Raw genomic sequence first — 19,048 nt, 5'->3', positions numbered from 1 at the left:
GCTGAGGTCATTTTGTTCCCAAGTTCATAAAACAGGTACTTCACATGTGAGGAATGAGTGGGGTGTTGTAAAACACACCGTGGCTTTAATGTCCTAATTACAGCTTCTGAGGAAACCTACCATCAAGTTCATCTTTTTTACACAAAGTGCAAATTAATATTCTGAACTCACACGTCTTCACTGCTTTACCACCCACCCATTCCTATTTCTTCACGCTATCTTGCGTTCCCCTCTTAACAAACTGCAACAACACCAGGAACTATAATTAAGCTGCCTGCACATGAGGAAGGAGACGTGGATTTTCTCTGTGACACAACATGAAGCATAAGGTGACAATACGCATTTTCAATGACAAATAAACAAGCAAGTCATGGGCCATTAAACAGTTTCTGAAATAGAGTATGGCTGTCCCATCTGAACTGAAATACAAATATATCAAGAACATCTGAAAGAGACAAGATAGGCTGTAACTATCCTCTAAATGTGTCTCTAGACGTGTTCAGATCTCTGGGTTTTCTGCCAAAATGTATCTTTGAAGAACAGAAAAAAACTTTTTTGGACAAAACAAACTAGTGGATAGTTGGGCAGGAAGCATTTGGCTCAACAAAAAAGGATCTAAGTCTATACCTCAGAGTGATTTGTGTGGCACGGATATCTGAGAAATAATTAGGATGTTTTGCTCATTCTAATCCACTGAGGTGTGGACTCAAGTCACATGACCTGGACTTGAGTCAGACTTGATTCACAATTTTGAAGACTGTAGACTTACCCTGGTTTCCCGTTGCGTTTAACTCGTGAGCTTCCTTCCCACCGGGAGCGTTTTAGACCCAAAACGGAAGTGAAAGCATTCTGCGCAGCTGGTCCCGCGAAGTCTTGAAATCCCTGAGGAAATACAAGACCGTGCATGATATCAGCAATCAAAAGCAGGAAGAAAGACAGAAGCATGTACACAAAAGGGTCTGTGGTTTATCTTCTGTTCCGTTTATCTAGGCTATGGAGGTTTCACAGGTACTGATGTACTGTTTTACTAGTAAAGCAACTGGAACGTGACTTTTACTTTGAAGTTTCTGGATGTTTTGCACTGCGTTTGTGTATGACTTCCTGTCTGATCTGACTTGAACTGCTGAGCTTGATGTTTCCTGGAAGCATAGCACGTCAAAAATACACTGGGAGTGTAAGCAACGCATTCCAACGCCTGTGGGCCACTTCCAAGACAATGTTTTGCTGCAGGTGGAAAGTGGAGAAGGAACAATCTTTTATGAATCGCCTGTCATGATAAAAATCACAAGGTGCTTCACAAGAACAATATTTTTACTTTAAAATGACTAAAAAAAATCATAAAACAATGGAAAGAAAAAATTGTGATTAAAAATGTGAGAAAAGGAAAAAAGAAAATGGACAAGAAGATCAGTTGATCCTGGGAAAGGCAGAATTGGTTGAAAAAGCTGAATAAGGAGAAGGTAGTGATGAAGACTCAACAGAAGGTCACACCAAAGCCTGATCAGGTGAGTTTTTAGCTGCTTTTCAGGGGGAGAGAGGTCCAGAGTCTGGGGGCCACAGCAGCAGATGATCTGTCACCTTTGGTCTTTAGCCTGGTGCTGCACAACCAGCAGGCTTTGATCACTGGACCTTAGGGACCTGCTGGGGGTGTAGGGACTAAGAAGATCACCAACGTAAGATGGTGCTTGTCCATGTAAGGGACCAGAACCAGGATCTTGAAATGAACCCTGACACTAACCAACAACCAGTGAAGCTGGGGGAGAAACAGGGTGATGTGGGTGTGTTTGTAGGACTTGGTCAGAAGCCGAGCAGACATTCTCAACCACCTGTAAGAGGTTCATTGAAGATATTTTTCTCAGACAAGTGAAAAGCGGTTGCAGTAGTCTAAGCGTGAGGAGATGAAGGTGTGGATAACGATCTCAAGTTCAGAGCGGGACAGAATTGGACTCAGCTTAGCAATGTTCCTGAGATGGAAGAAGGAAGAGCGAACAAGAGAACTGACATGAGGGTGAGAGTTGGGTCAAAGGTCACACCAAGATTCCTAAAAGAGGGTTTGGTGAGGTACCGAGATCCAAATTAAAGAGCAGAGGTGATCGTGCTTTTGAGGTTGCAGCCCCTAACCTTTACAATACCCTACTTCTCCACATTAAATTCATTCAGAACCTTGTTCAGTTGTGAAATCTATAAAGACTCACTTCTAGCTGGCCTTTGACTGTAGATCAATTAATAAATTGGCTTTTATGTCTCAATAGCCTGATTACCAGCTCATATGAGTGTCCGCCCTGAGACTGGGAAATCGTGAGTCCAAATCCATGGTTGGTTCTTGACACTCAGCATTAAGAAGTTTGATTGGAGGGTTAAATACCAAATAATTCCCAATCGTGGCCGTGGCTTAAACTCACCACTCCCCCGGGTGTTTCATCAAGTGCAGGGAACAAATTTTCCAGGCCTGAACAGTCTTGCATCTAGCCAATTATAGCGCTCTAGCGGTTTGGTGGGCGGGATGTTACCGTGACAGCGAAAAACCACCAATATGGTGTCTGCTTGTTTGAAACAACTTTGGAATCAACTTTAGACTATTTAGACTTGGGCTTTTCTGTGAATCGGGAGCAGATAGAGGTATGCAAGTCCTTGCTTTAGAAATAAAAAAAAAAAACATTTTTTCTTCAACTGTGTATGGAGGACTGCTCCATTGGCTGAAATCCGTAGCAGTGAGTATGTCATGTTGTTTATTGCCCAATAGCATGCAGAGACAGTCTGTAAGACAACCTTACATTACACCCCATGACTGAGCTCTCTCTATGGGTCGTAGTCAGACTATATATTCACATATGGCTTGCCAGGCTATTGTTTGACCATCTTAACTGACAAATTTTCTCCTGGTGCATGTTTTTTCTGCTGTGGAGTACTTTGTTGCAACCCTGGTTGCCATAAGTCGCCAGATAAATAAAAAAAAACATATTGCCCTCCAAAACAATGACCTGCCCCCCACACCTGCTAATCAATCACAATCAGTTAAAACATGTCACTGCATCAAAACTTAAGACAACAGTTTAAAGTGGACTCAGCGGCTGACACTAGTGGAGAAATCAGCTGAAGATAAATTTAGATTGTCATTAAAAAAAGTTCTTAGAAGTCTAAAGATACAAAAATAGCTGCATAAAAAGGACAGGCTGCTGGGGCCTTGTGTGGAAAATTACTTCACACACATATACATGTGGGGAATTACACCTGGAACAAACTGTCCTTTTTTTCCAATGAGCTCATTAAAGTAACCTTTGAAGTTTTTACTTCATTTCACTTTCTGCTGATTTCATGCACAAAAAGAAACGGGAAGAAGGAGGAAAGATTAAGAGGATGAGAGGAAAACCTGTGCACAGTCGAAGTGGACAGAAGTGATGTTAATGCTGTCACCACAACCGTTCCTCCTGCAGTGGGAAGAGTGAAGAATACCAGAGCTTAGAGAAGGAGGGGATGAGGGAACCCCAACATCCATACGGGTAAGTCTGTCAGCTTATCACCCCCAGACAAGAGCCCCCTGGATAAATGTGGTCAAGCAGGACAGGAGCCCAGCTTCTGCAGTGATGGGGTGCAGGACAGCGATAAGGACGATTCTCCACTGGGCGAAATGTGCGAGCAAGGCAAGAGGCCCCAGGCTGAGAAACTCAGCCAACAACGTTCGTTCCAGCTCTTTCTGCCTAAACCTCTTAAAAAATTTACACACAGGCATTCAGCACACTCAGCAAATACAGGTTACTGAATGCATGTGGCCGTGTGTCTTAAATGTGACCAAATGTGTACACGTTTGATTGCACATCTCACCAGAGAACTTCTGAAAGTGTTCAAAAGTAGAAAAGGCTCACATATTAGACAGGAAAAGAGAGAGGGAGAGAGTCAAACAGGGGAAAAAGTCGCCTGCTTGATGTTTTTCCCGATGACAGCCGCTCAAAAACGGACCATGAAATTTGCTTTTTCACAGGAAGTGACAGACCGAGCACCATGAATTGATCCCCTGATGGAGATCTGGCTCTTTGTGTAGTCATTTTCTCCTCTGCGCATCTGCCTGCCCAGATACTGGATAATCTACTCGCTGCCGGCATTCCTAATCCACCCATCCATCCGCATTCACTCCGCCCATGTGTGTCCCAGCACACAACAAGGGTGTACTTTGGAAGTCTATTACGGTATAGATTTAGTTCTTTATCTGTCCTGAAATGTCTGTTGTACAGACTCTTAATTATTACCTTTCCTGCAATGCTCTCTAGGTAATTATCATATTTATAATTCATCATCAATAATGAAATATTCACTACCTATCTATGATCGGAATGAAGAAACTTCCCTTGAGTTTGGATCAGTGTAGGTTAATTATTTGGTCAAATTAATGAAAAATACTGCATTTGAAACCAAATTTCCCAAGAACAGAGCGAGATAATATAATTAAAACGGTGTGAGAGATATTTTGGATGATGTACTGGAACATCAAAGGACAGTCATGCCAATAACTTTGTATTTTGTTAAATTTCACACACACAAAAAAAGGATTACGGTTAAAAAAGCATCCCAGATGAATGGAGCAGTGCTCACAGTATGGCTCCTGGCAACAAAACGTTGAAGATTATAAGCTGATTATAGCTTTCTCATCCAATTCAAATAAGTAAACAAACCAGACTCGAAAAGGGGAAATTTGTAGAAAAATGATTAGCAAATTTGTTTGCGTTGAAAGATTGTGCCTGGCTCAGCTGTCAGATGGCTGATTTGGGAGGAAATCAGAAAAAAAAAAGAATAAACCCAAAGAAACTACATCCATTAGGAAATACTCTTATTTGATTTGGAATAAAAGGTCAAAACAACATAATCTGGTGTAATTACTGTGAAAATTGTATTTATTCATTAACATTTCCATTTAATCGACTGTTCTTGAATCTTTAGCTGAATCTGAATCTTGTGCACGGAAGCACAATAAATGCTACACAGCGGTACAATCAACTTCTTGCTACCAGTATCCATGTTGGAGCTTTATATGCAACCATTCAGCAACAGGCTGAGCTTGTTGTAATGGACATGAAAACTGAAATTGAAGTTAAAAGTGTGGCACCCACTGAAGGCGGATTTACATCAAGAATAAATTCCTGTACAATCAATCCTTAATACCGCATAAACTTGTGAACAAAATGTGTCTGTGAATGGCCTCACAAGTCAAAGAACGGAAAAGTAATAAGAATCAGAATGAGTTAGTGATGGCTGTCATAAAATATGGCGGGGACTTCTATTTACAACCTGTAATAAAACTGCCTCCGCTGCGATTTATGGAGATGCTTGCCCCACAGAACCAGACCCTTTTTGCCAAGGGCACGTTAATAACCTACATAGAGCATTTTGAATATATCGGCAGATGGACATTTTGTCTAATAGAGCATTGCAAACTGGAATGCAGGCACTAAAAAAGACACAGCGCTTATGCATGTGCAGTATTCTGGTGGCGGCTCAGCTCCAGCCTGAAGCTTTTCTTCAGCTCTAAGATAAAACAATATGGCTGCTTTGTGCTGGGGTTCCTTTCTTGGCACTCAAATTTCCAGGGTACCTAACACGGACCCAAGGAAAAATAATAATTAATTTTTCACTTCAAGCCATACAAAGGCTAACAGAAAAGACTGCACACTTCTCAAAGCTGCAGTACTAAGTATGTGAAAACGTAAGCACTAAATCTTTTCCAAATTGAACGTCATTTATTGTCATTGTGAGTTTCATTCCAGGTGCAGTTTTCCCAAAAGTCATCAAATATGAAGAAAACTTTAAGCCTGTTTTTCTTCTGGATCTATGCTAATTTTTGACGTAAAGACTGCACATGCAAACATCTTGGTAAAGGTACAGTAAATGAAGTTAAATGGAAATAGGGAGTCTAAGTCTCCTCCCTTTCTGGTTGGCTCATGGTTCCCCAGAAGAACGAAAAAATGAATTCAAGTCAACGGGGCTAAAAACGCTATTTTCTAATCCCCTTTGCCTTAAACCCTGGATTGCACAAATGCTGTACTGCAATTTAAATGAAAAGTATTGATGGGTGTTTCGACCACGCCAGTCACGTACTTTGAGATTTATCAGCTTGTAAAAGTTGGTAATTAGCATGGCTAAAAACTAGAAATCGGCACATCGCATATGTGACGTCGCCACATAATCTCCTCTGCCCTAACGTTGCTGCTACTTACCACATGACCAGATTTATGGCGGTTCATTCCTCCTGTGGGAAGTTTGCTGAGCTTACAGCCATTTTCCCTCCGTTTTCTCCGTGTCTGGTTCGATGACATCACTTTCGTGAAACGCATTTGGAGTCCTGGACTTATTTTCACACAAAACCTAAAACAGTGTTTCCCCCATTCGAAAATAAGCACATTTTTGGTATCAAAGTGTGTCTTTAAAATTATCGGACATCATATGTGAAATCCATGGCACAAAACAAGCGGAATTAGAAAATTGCGTTTTTAGCCCCACTGACTTGCACAAATTTTTTCATTCTTTCGGGGACCTGTGGTCCGGAAGTAGATGGGCGTGATTTAGGCTCCCTATAGCTACATGTCTGTGAAGGTTCTCAGTCATCCAGGTCTCCTGGCAACAATTCCTCACACCTGGGCTCATGTGTTTATGTAGAAGATCATCAGGGGGTCTTTTGTTCCCTCTTCGGGGGGAAACTCCCACTGGGTTTGAATCTGGGACTCTCCGCCATTTGACCTTAGAACTGAAGAAGCCTCTCGAATGAGAGGTGAAACGTCTTCAAGCAACTCAAAGAAGTCCAGACGCTTTTCTTTCAAAGCTCCTTAGACTCCCTATGGCTACATTTTGAAAAAGTGTTTAAAGATCCAACCCCTTTTCTTCAGGCTTCACAGAAAATGGATACTGCCAACCATATAAACATAAAAATTTCTTATGTTTTCAACATGTTGTTGACACATGTTTGGCTATAATTCCTAACATAATGCACCTATGCAACCATTTAGCATGCTAGCTACTATAATGTGGTGTTTTTATAGGGAAAACTAAGGGTAAATGGCCTGTATATGTATAGCGCCTTCTTACGGTTCTACAACCGCCCTCCCAAGGTGCTGAACAACACAGTCAGTCATCCACCCATTCATACACTCATTCACATGCTGGTGATGAGCTACAATGAAGCCACAGCTGCCCTGGGGAGCACTGATGGAAGTGAGACAGCCGAACACTGGCACCACCGGTCCCTCAAACCACAACCAGCAGTCATGGCAGATTAAATGTCTTGCCCAAGGACCCAACAGCAGAATTCTCTGAGGGGAGCCAGGATCAAACCTATAACCTTCCGATGGTTGGACAACTCACTCTACCTCCTGAGCTACTGCTTCCCAACAATGCAGGTTTTAGCTTTTCTTCTCTATTAACTTCAAAATCACAGCAGCCCAATGCCACCAACAATCTGAGACGACGCCACAAACAACAGATCTAAACTTCTAGAACCCGACCTGAAACTCTTCAGACTCGGCTTTCTCCTCTCTGCAAGCTCGTGACACTGACACATGCATGATAAGACACACACAGCTCTCCACTGGTGTGTCAGTGTTGCAAAGCAATTCTCCACCAGGACAGCAGGAGGCGCAGACCTTTTCTGGCCCTACCATTGCAGTGATGTCTCTGGTGTTCTTTACTCCAAACTTTTAAAACTACTCAAGGAGCAATGGCCGACAGAACAAATTTTCATTGAGCTGGAACCGATTGATCTTGAGGAAGAAAAATTTATCAAAGTATTCAGCGGAAGTGAAGGAGACACCAGCGTTTGTGGAACGTCCTTCCACTGTTGTCGGGCCGACCAATCACAAACGTGCACTGTTTGTTTACATTCAACAGATTGCATGCCTGTCGGAGAGCCCTAGTGTTAACGAATAATAGTGTTGCATGTCTCCACATCTCCACAGACGGAGAAGTCAAAACTAGGCTTAAGAACAAGATGTTCACATTGAATGGATGAGGGTTTTCCAGAATTAGACATTTCTGAGAAGATTAAAATTTTAACCTTTTGCTGACAAAACATTTAATTATTGATTTCCATCGATGTGTGTAAAGCATTTCAAGCAAGGAGGCCAAAAGTGTTCCAGTAAAACATATCTTACCTTTAAGTTTGAAGTTTTGCTGCATTTTGTTAGAAACACAAAGTTTGCAATTTAGTGCAAAAATGTCTGAGTCAATCTGCACAAACAATCATGAAGTGCCTTGTATTAGTTTCACAGATTTGAACAGTCTGGATCAATAAATCATAAATAAAATGTTGAAACCCCAAATGCATTTTAAATGTAGTAAAGCAGACAAAAGTCTACAACCAAGATGTAATCAATGCGGGTTCTCCTCCAAGCCTCAAACCTGGACAACATCGATCTTGAGCTTCGAATGACTTTAGAAAAGTTTGCAAGAACAGACCTCCGAGTTCAGCCCACAGGGGCACCTCTGCTCTCGTTAGTGATGGATAAAGCCGGATTTTCTTCAGCTCATTTTCTCCATTATTTTATATAAAATCAAAGCTTGGGGCATTTTTCAGACGTGCTCATGCAGTTTGGGAGAGTTATTTAATGGTCATTGATTTTACAATCAACAACTTGATTTCCATTAAAGAAAAGCTATAAAAATGTTGAGGTATGCTATTATGCATAGGTCTCAGAAAGAAACCAATATTCAGCAAAAAAAAAAAAAAAAAACATCTGAATTTGCAGGTCGGCGTTTTGAAAAAGAAAACTGAGTGCATTTCTGTCTACAAACACTGATGTTAGAAAAGGGTTGAAGCTGTAATGATGTTTTAACCCTCCCACTGTCCTAATGGGTGTGACCCCGCAAGGAAAGTTGACCAATGAGCAGGATTGATGGTTTATCCCTTGAAGTCCATGTGGCAGGGGTGATGTGGTGCTCACTCCTCACCCCTGCCACATGGACCCAAGGGATAAACCATCAACCCTGCTCATTGGTCAACTTTCCTCGTGGAGTCACACCCATTAGGACAGTGGGAGGGTTAAAACATCATTAGCAGACAAAAAAGGGGGGGGGGGGGGGGACTCTGCTCATAGACAGATGTGGACCTTGTTCCCACACTCACTTTAGCTGAGGAGAATTATCTGATCACCGAGTGTTGAAGGTCACTGGCTCTTCCGAGCAACAGCACCGTGCACCAAGTACATATATCTCATACTGACGTAAATAATGGCTTTTAACTCTTTTTTTCTTTGGCCCGTTCATCTTTCAGAACACCATTAAATTTACATTCCTTCTTCTGCTGCAATTTTCTAAACATCACAATTTCTAGCTCTGCTCATCACTGTAATGTAGTCGTATTGTTATATGATTATTCAATGAACGAGCATTTGTGCATGCCCCAAAGCTGTGGAACTCGTTGCCCATTGGAGTTTGGCAGACTCCATCATTGGTGGTTTTTAAATCTCGTTTAAAAACCCACTTTTATGATTTGGCTTTTAGACAGTGACTTGTTTTAGTGTTTTAGTGTGTCGTTGTTTTAATGTGTTCTTAGTATTCATCATGGTTTATCTGCTTTTGACTGGTATTTTTATCTTCTGTTTTACTTCCTTAGAATGGTCGCGTTTTGTTTTAGCCTGTGCAGCATTTTGGGCAGCTCCCATGCTGCATTTTAAACATGCTATATAAATAAACTATGGTATGGTATGGTATGGTATGGTATGGTATGGTATGGTATGGAGGTGAGCAGAACATGACTGGATTTGGACTCTTATTTCCTGATATTCTGACATCTCGCCTCAGATTGGGTAACAGCATAGTTACTCTTCAACCAACTCTGACTGCTTAGCAATGTTGATGTTTTATCTGCACAAATAACACAAGCCTCAAGAAGTTCTACCATGCTAATGGTAGTTAGTTTCTACTAACCAAGACATGCTCTGCACTTTCCCAGATGCTAAAACAACAACAGCGAGTTAAGATAAATGAGTCGATGAATGCTCATTTTCAGTGTGACATTGAAATTTCAGGTAGCCTGGCAAGCTATCCTACACATTTGGATACACGCTGCCCAGCCATGTGCTCCAGCACATCCCAAAGATTCTCATTGGGGTTAAGTTCTGGACACTGAACCACTCTTTCACTATTTGAGCCCGATGAATCCTGGCATTTTCATATTGAAATATGCACGTGCCATCAGAAGAGATGGAATAACCTGGTCATTCAGTAAATTCAGGTAGTCAGCTGACCTCATTCTTGGAGCACATCCTGTTGCTGAGCCTAGACCTGACCAACGGCAGCAAGCCCAGATCATAGCACTGCCCCCACAGGCTTGTACAGTAGGCACTAGGCATGATGGGTGCATCACTTCATCTGCCTCTCTTCTTACCCTGATGCACCATCACTCTGAAACAGGGTCCATCCGGACTCACCAGACCAGTTTAATAAAGCGTTGGACAGTTCTTCACCCAACTTTAGTGGTTTCTGCATCTCCTTAGATGTTTCCTCTGCTTGATGCCTATGATCTGACCCTTCTCACAAAGACTAACATCTTTTCCACGACCATTAGATGTGTCTTTCCACGTGGTTGTTTAAGAAATGAGAAGCAACTCATTGCACCAGCTGGGTTAAATAACTTGCTGCAGCTGAAAGATAATCACCCATGCAGTAATTATCCAATGGGATGCTCCTACCTATTTGCTTTGTTAAATCCGGGAGGCAGCTTTTTTTTGACCAGGCAGTGTGCATGTTAGTGATTTTTTTTTCCAAGTGTTTGCTCCTCAGAATGGGTCCAAAACATGCATGTATCGGTAAGTATCAATCTACATCAACAACCTGATAGAGAGACAACATTAGTCATTCTATAAGTGGGTGGTACACAAAACTATCCAGAGGGTGGCAAATGACATGCTTCTCACATGTTTTGGATGAAAAACAATGTTATTTTTTTTTTCCTTGATGTGGAGTTTATAGGATTTAACACCAAATTCACCCAACAATATAAACTTAACTTTTCCACACAAAAAAAAAATTTTCATTCCCTTATTTCCTGTAGGTTTTGTCTCTGAATATGACACCATAAGAACAACCTATTAGGTGGACAAACTGTAACTCTACACAGACTATGCTATTTATCAAGTATAAGGTAAAAGTATTAGTAATCATTTTCTGGCTTTCTTGCTTTTTTTTCCTGGTTTGCAGTGCTCCAGTTTGTGCCACCTTTCGAACACAGGTGCATCAAGTTGAAGCAAACCCTAATGGATAATGGTATGGAAAGGTGAGAAATGGGCTGTACTGGAGTCGATGTGCCACTAGACATAAATCATTACTTCAGTTTGGCTTCAGGCTGTTGCACATTCCCATTCATTTAAATACTGTATGTTTGCAAACTATCAGGTGGCTGCATGCCCAATCGATCATCGGCTGTAAACAGTCCAAGAGCTTGTTTGCTCTGAGAATATAAAGTAACTCGGCTGCAGTTATTTATTATCAAACACAAAGTAACTGTGGCACAAATGCCAAAGGTGGTTTGGGATCAGCAAAGGGGGCTCTCGTTATAAAACAGACACTCCAAGCTTTATTTTTATTTAGAGGGGATTGCTATTTAGTCAAATATGCTCAGATTAACTTTCTGAAGGTGTTGACAGAATAAGATCTCACACTACAGGCAGCAGAGTAGGGGAAATGGCTGGCAGACTGAAAGTTATACACATCCATTAGCCCCCCACATCATCAGCAACAATCACATCATCTTCCACACACTCGCAGGTAGAATCGAGCCTCATCAGGCCTCATCGGTGCTGCCAGCCCAGCTTTCAAACAGCCACTAAAACTTACAGCACAGCCTTCCATTTGATCTCTGTAAATTGAATGAGTGCAAGAAGACAATTTATATGAAATCTACCCCCCATATCCAGTTCAGAATATGGCTATTTAGAAACAGCAGGAGAGATGCACTGAATCAGGTGCTTTCATGGTGTTTTTCTTCAGCTGCAGAAAAATGGGATCACTTGTCAGACAAGGAACAAAATGTAGCCTGCAAGCATATTTACACACAATAGGGGCATCTGCAGACGCTTGTGAGTCAAATAAATTATTAAAGGAAATATATTATTTAATGTGAAAGCATGTGAATTGTGACGCCTGGAGAAAACAAAGATGTTGGCTTTGAGCATCAATGGCCAGCAGTTTTACAAACATTCCATATAAACATCATACACTTTGATAAATCATTATTGCATTCAAGTTAATTCAACAGCTGGTACCACATCTTGGATTTCTTTTTAAAAAGTTGGTGGCAAAAAACAGGACAGCTTGTTTTCGATGCCTTCTGCAGAAGCTCAATACATAAAACGAGTTGCTGATGAAGCAAGGACCAACAAGACCGAAAATCAAAGACGTCGTTTTCTCATCTCGAAATGCATTTGCTGTTAAAATTAGTCATTTCTCTGAGTAATTGTTCCTTTTGACAATATTTATTCACGCCAATAATCCTACTTTACAAAAGCTTCCTTAACTAATGCAACAATGTAATGTTGGCATGGACGTAATTTTCACTTTAGAAGTGTGTGTGTGTGTGGGGGGGGGTGTCTTTACAGTATGTTCTAATGGCAAACAGGCTTCAACACAAACAGATGTTTTCTGCTTGGTCCTAGAGCTCAACCAGTGTCAATTTAATATAGTGTAACATTGTTTTTGGATGGTAAAAAGTGCAGGGGTCAAAACAAAAAAAGTGGGGGGGACATGGACATCTATTGGTATTTAGTTTTCAAATTTTAAGTTTTAAAAATTGAGTAAATCTTTAAGATCCCTAAACGTTGTGCACATTCTAAGGCTCATGCAGGTGCTTCTAAGTGTCAGAAGAGGGGAATGAAAGAAGAAACCTTTCGTGTCAGATCTGCAAAAATCTTTATTTAATCTATATAATATTGTGTAGGATGTAAGAATGGTGTGAATTAAAGCATGGTACTCTATAAAGAGTAAAGAGCCAGAAATTAGAAAATTGGTCCTCTGGAGCAAAGCAAAATCCAACAGAAACTTATACACACAAGATTGAAGCAACTGTTGTATTATGGATTGTTGACTGGCATTTATTTGGCTAACTTTTTTATTTAATTAGAGCATCTTGGGAGAATGACTGGAGCTATTTTCAAGGTTTAAACTCAAAATTAGCAGCATTCACCATTTTCAGCGACAAGCTACATATTCCCAAGTGAAGTGGTTCTCTCGCATTTGTCTAAAAACCTCAGTCAATAATTCAGCACCATCAGAAACCAACAATTGAAACATCCGGTTGTCTGTCTCACCGAACCACCCCAATTCTGCATTTACCCAAGTCCTACACTCATTACGCACTCGTGCAGTTTTCAACAGAACACGACTAGTGTCTCCACTAAGTAAAATCAGAAATGAAGAAACAGCTGGCTACTACCACTTCAACTTTAGGACAAACTACTAGGGATGCACCGATGGATCGGCATTTGATCGTAATCGGCCGATAGCGCCCCTATCGGTTTTGATCGGAATTTTCAAAATAGATCAAAGCAAACCGATCAGGTAGGGTTGTCACGGTAACTAGTGTAGCGGTAAACCCCGGTAAAAAAAAAATAAGTTGACAATAATAATAACCGTCTTGTTTTTTAAAAAACTATATTATCTTGGTGGATTTACCGTGGCTGCGGTGTAGGCGCGGTGACCCTTACCAGCCACCGTATCATCGGCTGAAGTTGCCGGCGGCTCATGCACGCTTTGTTTACAACAAAACTTTCTTGAAGCTAAAGCTGAAATAATGGTCAAAGGAGGAGACGGCAGCGCTCAGGAGGGCATTTATTATCCCTCAAAGAAGACAAAGTCGGAAGTACGGGCATATTTTAGATATTTGAAGAATGCCGAGGGAGTTTATAGAAGACGGACGGACGGCTATCCTGTTTGCAGCACGAGCAGAAAAAGTGTCTGTGAAAGGCAGCAACGCTTCAAATCTTATGACACATCTGCGTGACCATCACCCACAACTCTACAGTCAACGCAAGGCAAGCTAACGTTAGCGTTTTAGCTAAAATGCGTGATCCGAGGATTTGGGTTGAGGGAGAATGCAACGAGTCGCTATATAAAGCAGCCGCAGCGCCGCTACCTGCATATAAACCGTGTCGCGGACACCCCCATGTTGAAATGACGCTATGCATTACGGGGCTCCCAGGGACAGATAAGAGTTGGTCTCTCCCCGAGAATAATTGTGAATTTAACAATGATTACTGCCTGATGACATTTTCCCAAATCTGCAAAGCTCACTGGAAGGTCACAAACCAAGGACAATATTTTCCTGATATAGGGTTTATTACTCAAGTAAGGGTAAAAAAGTATCTGATTAGAAGGCTACTTGAGTACTGAGTATCATCTGATCTAATATTTTTAAATGATGACATCAAACAGACATAAAATAAGAAGTTATGGGAAAATATTGGTATTTTAAAGACTAAAGGGAAAAAATGTAAAAAAGTAAACAACATAATTACAAAATAACACATTTTAAGCAAAATTTAGACACAAATTGAGGACAATATTTTCCTGATATACAGGGTTTATTTAATTGTGTGAAAATGTAGCACGTTTAAAAAAATACCGCGATAGTACCGAAAACCGTGGTAATTTTGGTCACAATAACCATGAGGTTAAATTTTCATACCGTGACAACCCTAATACAGACCATTTTAGATTAGGTTACATTTCCTTTATTCCCAGATTATGTAGTTTGTAGCACTCATTATAATGTAGAAAATTTCTGGCCAATCCACGTGATCGGTATCGGTGATCGGTATCAGCATTCTTTTATATCGGTATCGGTGATCGGCAGCAAAAAACCTGATCGGTGCATCCCTACAAACTACCAGAGTCCAAAAAGAAAAACACCATTTGAAGTTTGAATGTAGAAAACCGGAACTGGTGTTTAGCACTTTCTCGTTTACTGGCAATGAGTGTTCCTATTAGGGATGAGCGAGTACACCACTATCTGTATCTGTAGCTGTACTCGGAGTGGGCGTGGCCTACCCCGGAAGTGGGTGTAATTTAACCGGAAGTGGGTGTGGTTTACATCAATACGTTATTTTAAGTCTGATCAGAAGTTGCTATGTGTATTGTTTATTTGAAAACTATTTACAGAGCAGCCTCAGAGTTGACATTAAATGTTTTTGATCACAATAGTAAAGAAACTATTACAGAACAAGTTTTTCAATAAAATCAGAACATTAATATTTAAGTGCATGAATTAAAAGAGAGAGAAGAAAAGATCTTTTCTATAGCGCCTCTCAAGATAAAAATTATGGGGCGCTTCACAAAAACAAAACATGTAAAATAGAAAAAAGAATGTAGAAAATGATTAAAATAGATTTAAAATGAGCAAAAAATAGACAATTGTGATTTAAAAATGTAAAGAAAGAGAGAGTGAATAGGAAAGAGGTAGTGGATCCTGAGGAAGAGGAGGGAGGGAGGGAGGGAGGGAGGGAGGGAGAGAGGGAGGGAGGGAGGGAGAGAGAGAGAGAGAGAGAGAGAGAGAGAGAGAGAGAGAGAGAGAGAGAGAGAGAGAGAGAGAGAGAAGGGAAAAAAAACCCGACCGGAGCGGATGCAGTGACTGACGCAGCACGAGCCGTTTTCAGCTCCGTCTTGTCAAATGCACCATGTACGTTACGAAAAAAGTAACTTTAAATAACTTTAAAGTAACTTTAAAAAGAAGCAAACTGAAGAAAACATAGGGAGTACTGACGAAACGTGAACAGTGAAGCAAGCACAGAGAGATCCGTTTCTGTCTGTGTGCGTGCATGGATGGACCGGACGCAGACTGAGCAGAGCTCCCCGCTGCAGTTTTGTGTGTAGGGAGGGGCGGGCGCTCTATTTGAGTGGCAATCACAGAGCGTGAAGACAGTCAGTTATCCAATGAGGATTTTCCTTCAGCATGATTACAGATATTTACGAGTTTTACTCGTTTCATGCTTGTACTCGTCAAAAATGCTTTATCATCCGGCTCATCCCTAGTTCCTATATCAGGAAGGCGTGGCTGGGGGGTGATAGCCTACGGGAAGTTTGAGCGTTCTTTTAGAGTTTGTCTTAAAAACGTGCTTGTTTTGTAGATTTACCATTGCAGTTTTACGTGTTATCTGTCATTTGTTGTATTTGTTATATATAGGATTTTAGGGCCAAAAATGTGGACTAGCACACAGATGACTTAGATAAAAATGTAACATTTTGTACAATGTGGTCTTATGGTACAGTTGTTCTTTGGATTATTGAAAATGTGTCTATGGAAAAACCAGGAAACGTGTGCAGAGGGAGGAACAAACAGAGTGAGGGTAGGGGTGAATAAATAATGGGAAACAGGTGTGAGATGAACAAAACAGCAATGATGACTGAGGGAATTAACCTAACAGTGATTAAAACAAATACATGGAAAAGAAGAAACTAAAGAACACAACTAAAATGTAAAACCAACAAAATAATGAAAACACACAATCAAACTCAAAATGTGTATTATTTGTGTAATATCCAACAGCATATACCAGCTTCTGATGAGAACATTGAGTTTTATGAGTACGGTGGAAGTGCACACTCTTCTTTATTTATACCTTGTCCAGCTTTCTCTATGTAGTGGCAAACTCCTAACACATAATTCTTATTCTGATGCCTTCAACAGTGAGGAAAAAGGTCAAAATTCTGACCTATGGTGATGTTCAGAAGGGAATTCAAGGTTCAGCTCAAGACTACTCCCACCTGGTCTCTTCACACAGACGGAGTTAGAGAGAGAGGGAGCAAGAACGAGACAGATAGACCCCTGGATGTGGCGGGGTGGGCTCATTGCTCTCGGGAGCAGTGTTGGCATAAATCTGCCTGGGGATGGGAAAGAATGGCAGGCACTCAACTGGAGGCCTCAAAACACATTTTAAATTTTGCCGGGATGACATGCCTCGTCCACCTCTCGGGCTACGCTGACAAGACTGACACTTAGTTGGCATTTATGAGTCTAACATGAAAGTTGCAGAAAGTCATTTATACTTGGAAACAGCACTGACGCTCGTTTATGTTGGATTTTACTTCAATTTCTTTATAAAACGACAAACAATCCTAAAATGTAGAAATACACAATCTTGACCTAATCCAACCTCAATTTTACCTCTAAATTAAAACAAAAACTATGCAGCGATGATGCTAAATTGAATGTTAAATAACTCGTAACTGTCTCGTGTCTGACAGCGTGTCCACTCTCAGCACAGTCTGTGCTGTTTTTTTTCTCTGGCTAAACTTCACCTCGCCGTACCGAGCTGTCGGCTCCAGACGAAAACCCACTGTTTGCATTTTCTCCAACAACATAAAATTAGTGCTTTATCTCAAGTTGGGCGGGTGTGAAGCAGCTAAGGGGGGAGGTGTAGGTATAGCGTGAACATCCATACACAAAGACCTTTGCCACGCTGCAGAGTGGTGAGGATTGATTTTATAAATCAATTTTCCTTAGACGATCTCTGATCTCATGGCTGGTCATGCACAAAATACAGAAAACGTTTTGTCAGTCAGTAAATATACGACATTTAAATATGATGAATGAGATAAGATAAAAACAGAAGTTAAACTTTAGAAAATAGCATTACCTGTTTAGTCAAAATGGAAAACTAAACACTTAAATCTGCATGAACTTAAGTTCAAATTAAATGATTCAAAACGCTGAAGATTGATGTAAATGAAGGAAAGTTCAGATAATACAAATTATGTACAGGTAGTGAAAAAGAATCATGCAAAATTATAAAGAAAACTTATTCATTTTGTAACCTCTGATTTTTTTCTACTCCTTAACTTAAATGTTTCATACAGAACAGTAATGAAAAGCTACATTTTAAAAAATAATAATACCTCCACAGGGCATTTAGAGGTGTGCAGAATGAAGGTACAATATTTTCTTTACAAGCTATACTTTAATTTAGTGAGGCACCGATATGGCATTTTTGAGCCAATACCGATATCCGATATAAAGATCACTGTTATGGCCGATAATTGATATTTGCCAATACCGATATACTGACATTAATGCTTCTAAAATCAGCAGATTTTGTATCGAATGAAAATTATTAAAGCTGAATTTACGTTATTATGTATACACAACACACACATTTACGGTTCTGAGATGATTTCATTCGCTGTTCACGTGACTAAACAATTACACATCACCCACCTCACCCTCTGAAACAGGCAAATAAATGGTGGCGTTTGATAAATATGTCAGTAGATATATTTATAATAATCCAATAAGAGCAGGGAGACATCGTAAGCTGATCACAACCTTCAGAATCCTCATAATTCCTCCTCTTTTTCCACCTAAATGTTTAATTTGACAAAACTAATGGGATGTGTTTAATCAGCTGCAAAGTGTGTTAAATGAGCAAAACTTTCCTTGAAGGTTAGCCAAATTATTAACAGAAATGTACCGATGCATTGATGGACAGGGGCATAACATTTAACAATCGTACTTCTATTGATTAATGAGACAAGCGGATGTGATTAAGACGATCATGATGGTGCTGTCAGTCTTCCAAATGGACGGGACCTCAGCACTCACCTCTCCGCAATCCCAAGCCAAATGGCTGGGTGTGGAAATGTGTCTTCACATTTGCTGCACTCACTCACTAAATCTTCTTCACTCCATCTAGAGATGAGCTTTTGCATAGGACAGAAGTCCATTCAGGCTAGCAATCACTTTTGGTGTCTACACCGATGCAGCACGCCATTAGCATTAACACCCGACTTTCAGAAGACGAGCTTAGAATAGATTTATAAGAGAGGTGGGGCTGGCGTGAGGGTCTTAGCTGAACTGTATTGGAGATTCAAATGCTTGGATTTTAGCTAAGACCATACATTGGATTTGTCAAACAAGTTCAAGCCAAGTTTGCAAAAATAATGGCTAATATGCTGATGCTAAGAATGTAGCAAAGTATTCAGGTCATGTAGCCTCCTCAGCCCATGAAGCCAAAAATATTTTCTCACCCTCCAAATACAACATCCTGGTAAACTTTGAACTTTAAACCGTCAGACAGAAACT

At 40.6% G+C, this 19,048-nt stretch overlaps 1 long non-coding RNA gene across 1 annotated transcript in view; it reads right to left on the bottom strand.

The window, feature by feature from the left end:
* Positions 1-19,048, bottom strand: part of LOC129163787 (uncharacterized) — a 37,819-nt gene continuing 18,771 nt past the window's right edge. The window contains exon 5 of the long non-coding RNA XR_008563580.2: positions 1-882. This is a non-coding gene — a long non-coding RNA (uncharacterized lncRNA). The remainder of the gene's footprint in view (positions 883-19,048) is intronic.

The sequence above is a fragment of the Nothobranchius furzeri genome, chromosome 13 (assembly GCF_043380555.1).
Source record: "Nothobranchius furzeri strain GRZ-AD chromosome 13, NfurGRZ-RIMD1, whole genome shotgun sequence".
Lineage (NCBI taxonomy): Eukaryota > Metazoa > Chordata > Actinopteri > Cyprinodontiformes > Nothobranchiidae > Nothobranchius > Nothobranchius furzeri.
The sequence above is the reverse complement of the archived record's forward strand: the minus strand, read 5'-3'. Positions and strand labels throughout refer to the sequence as shown.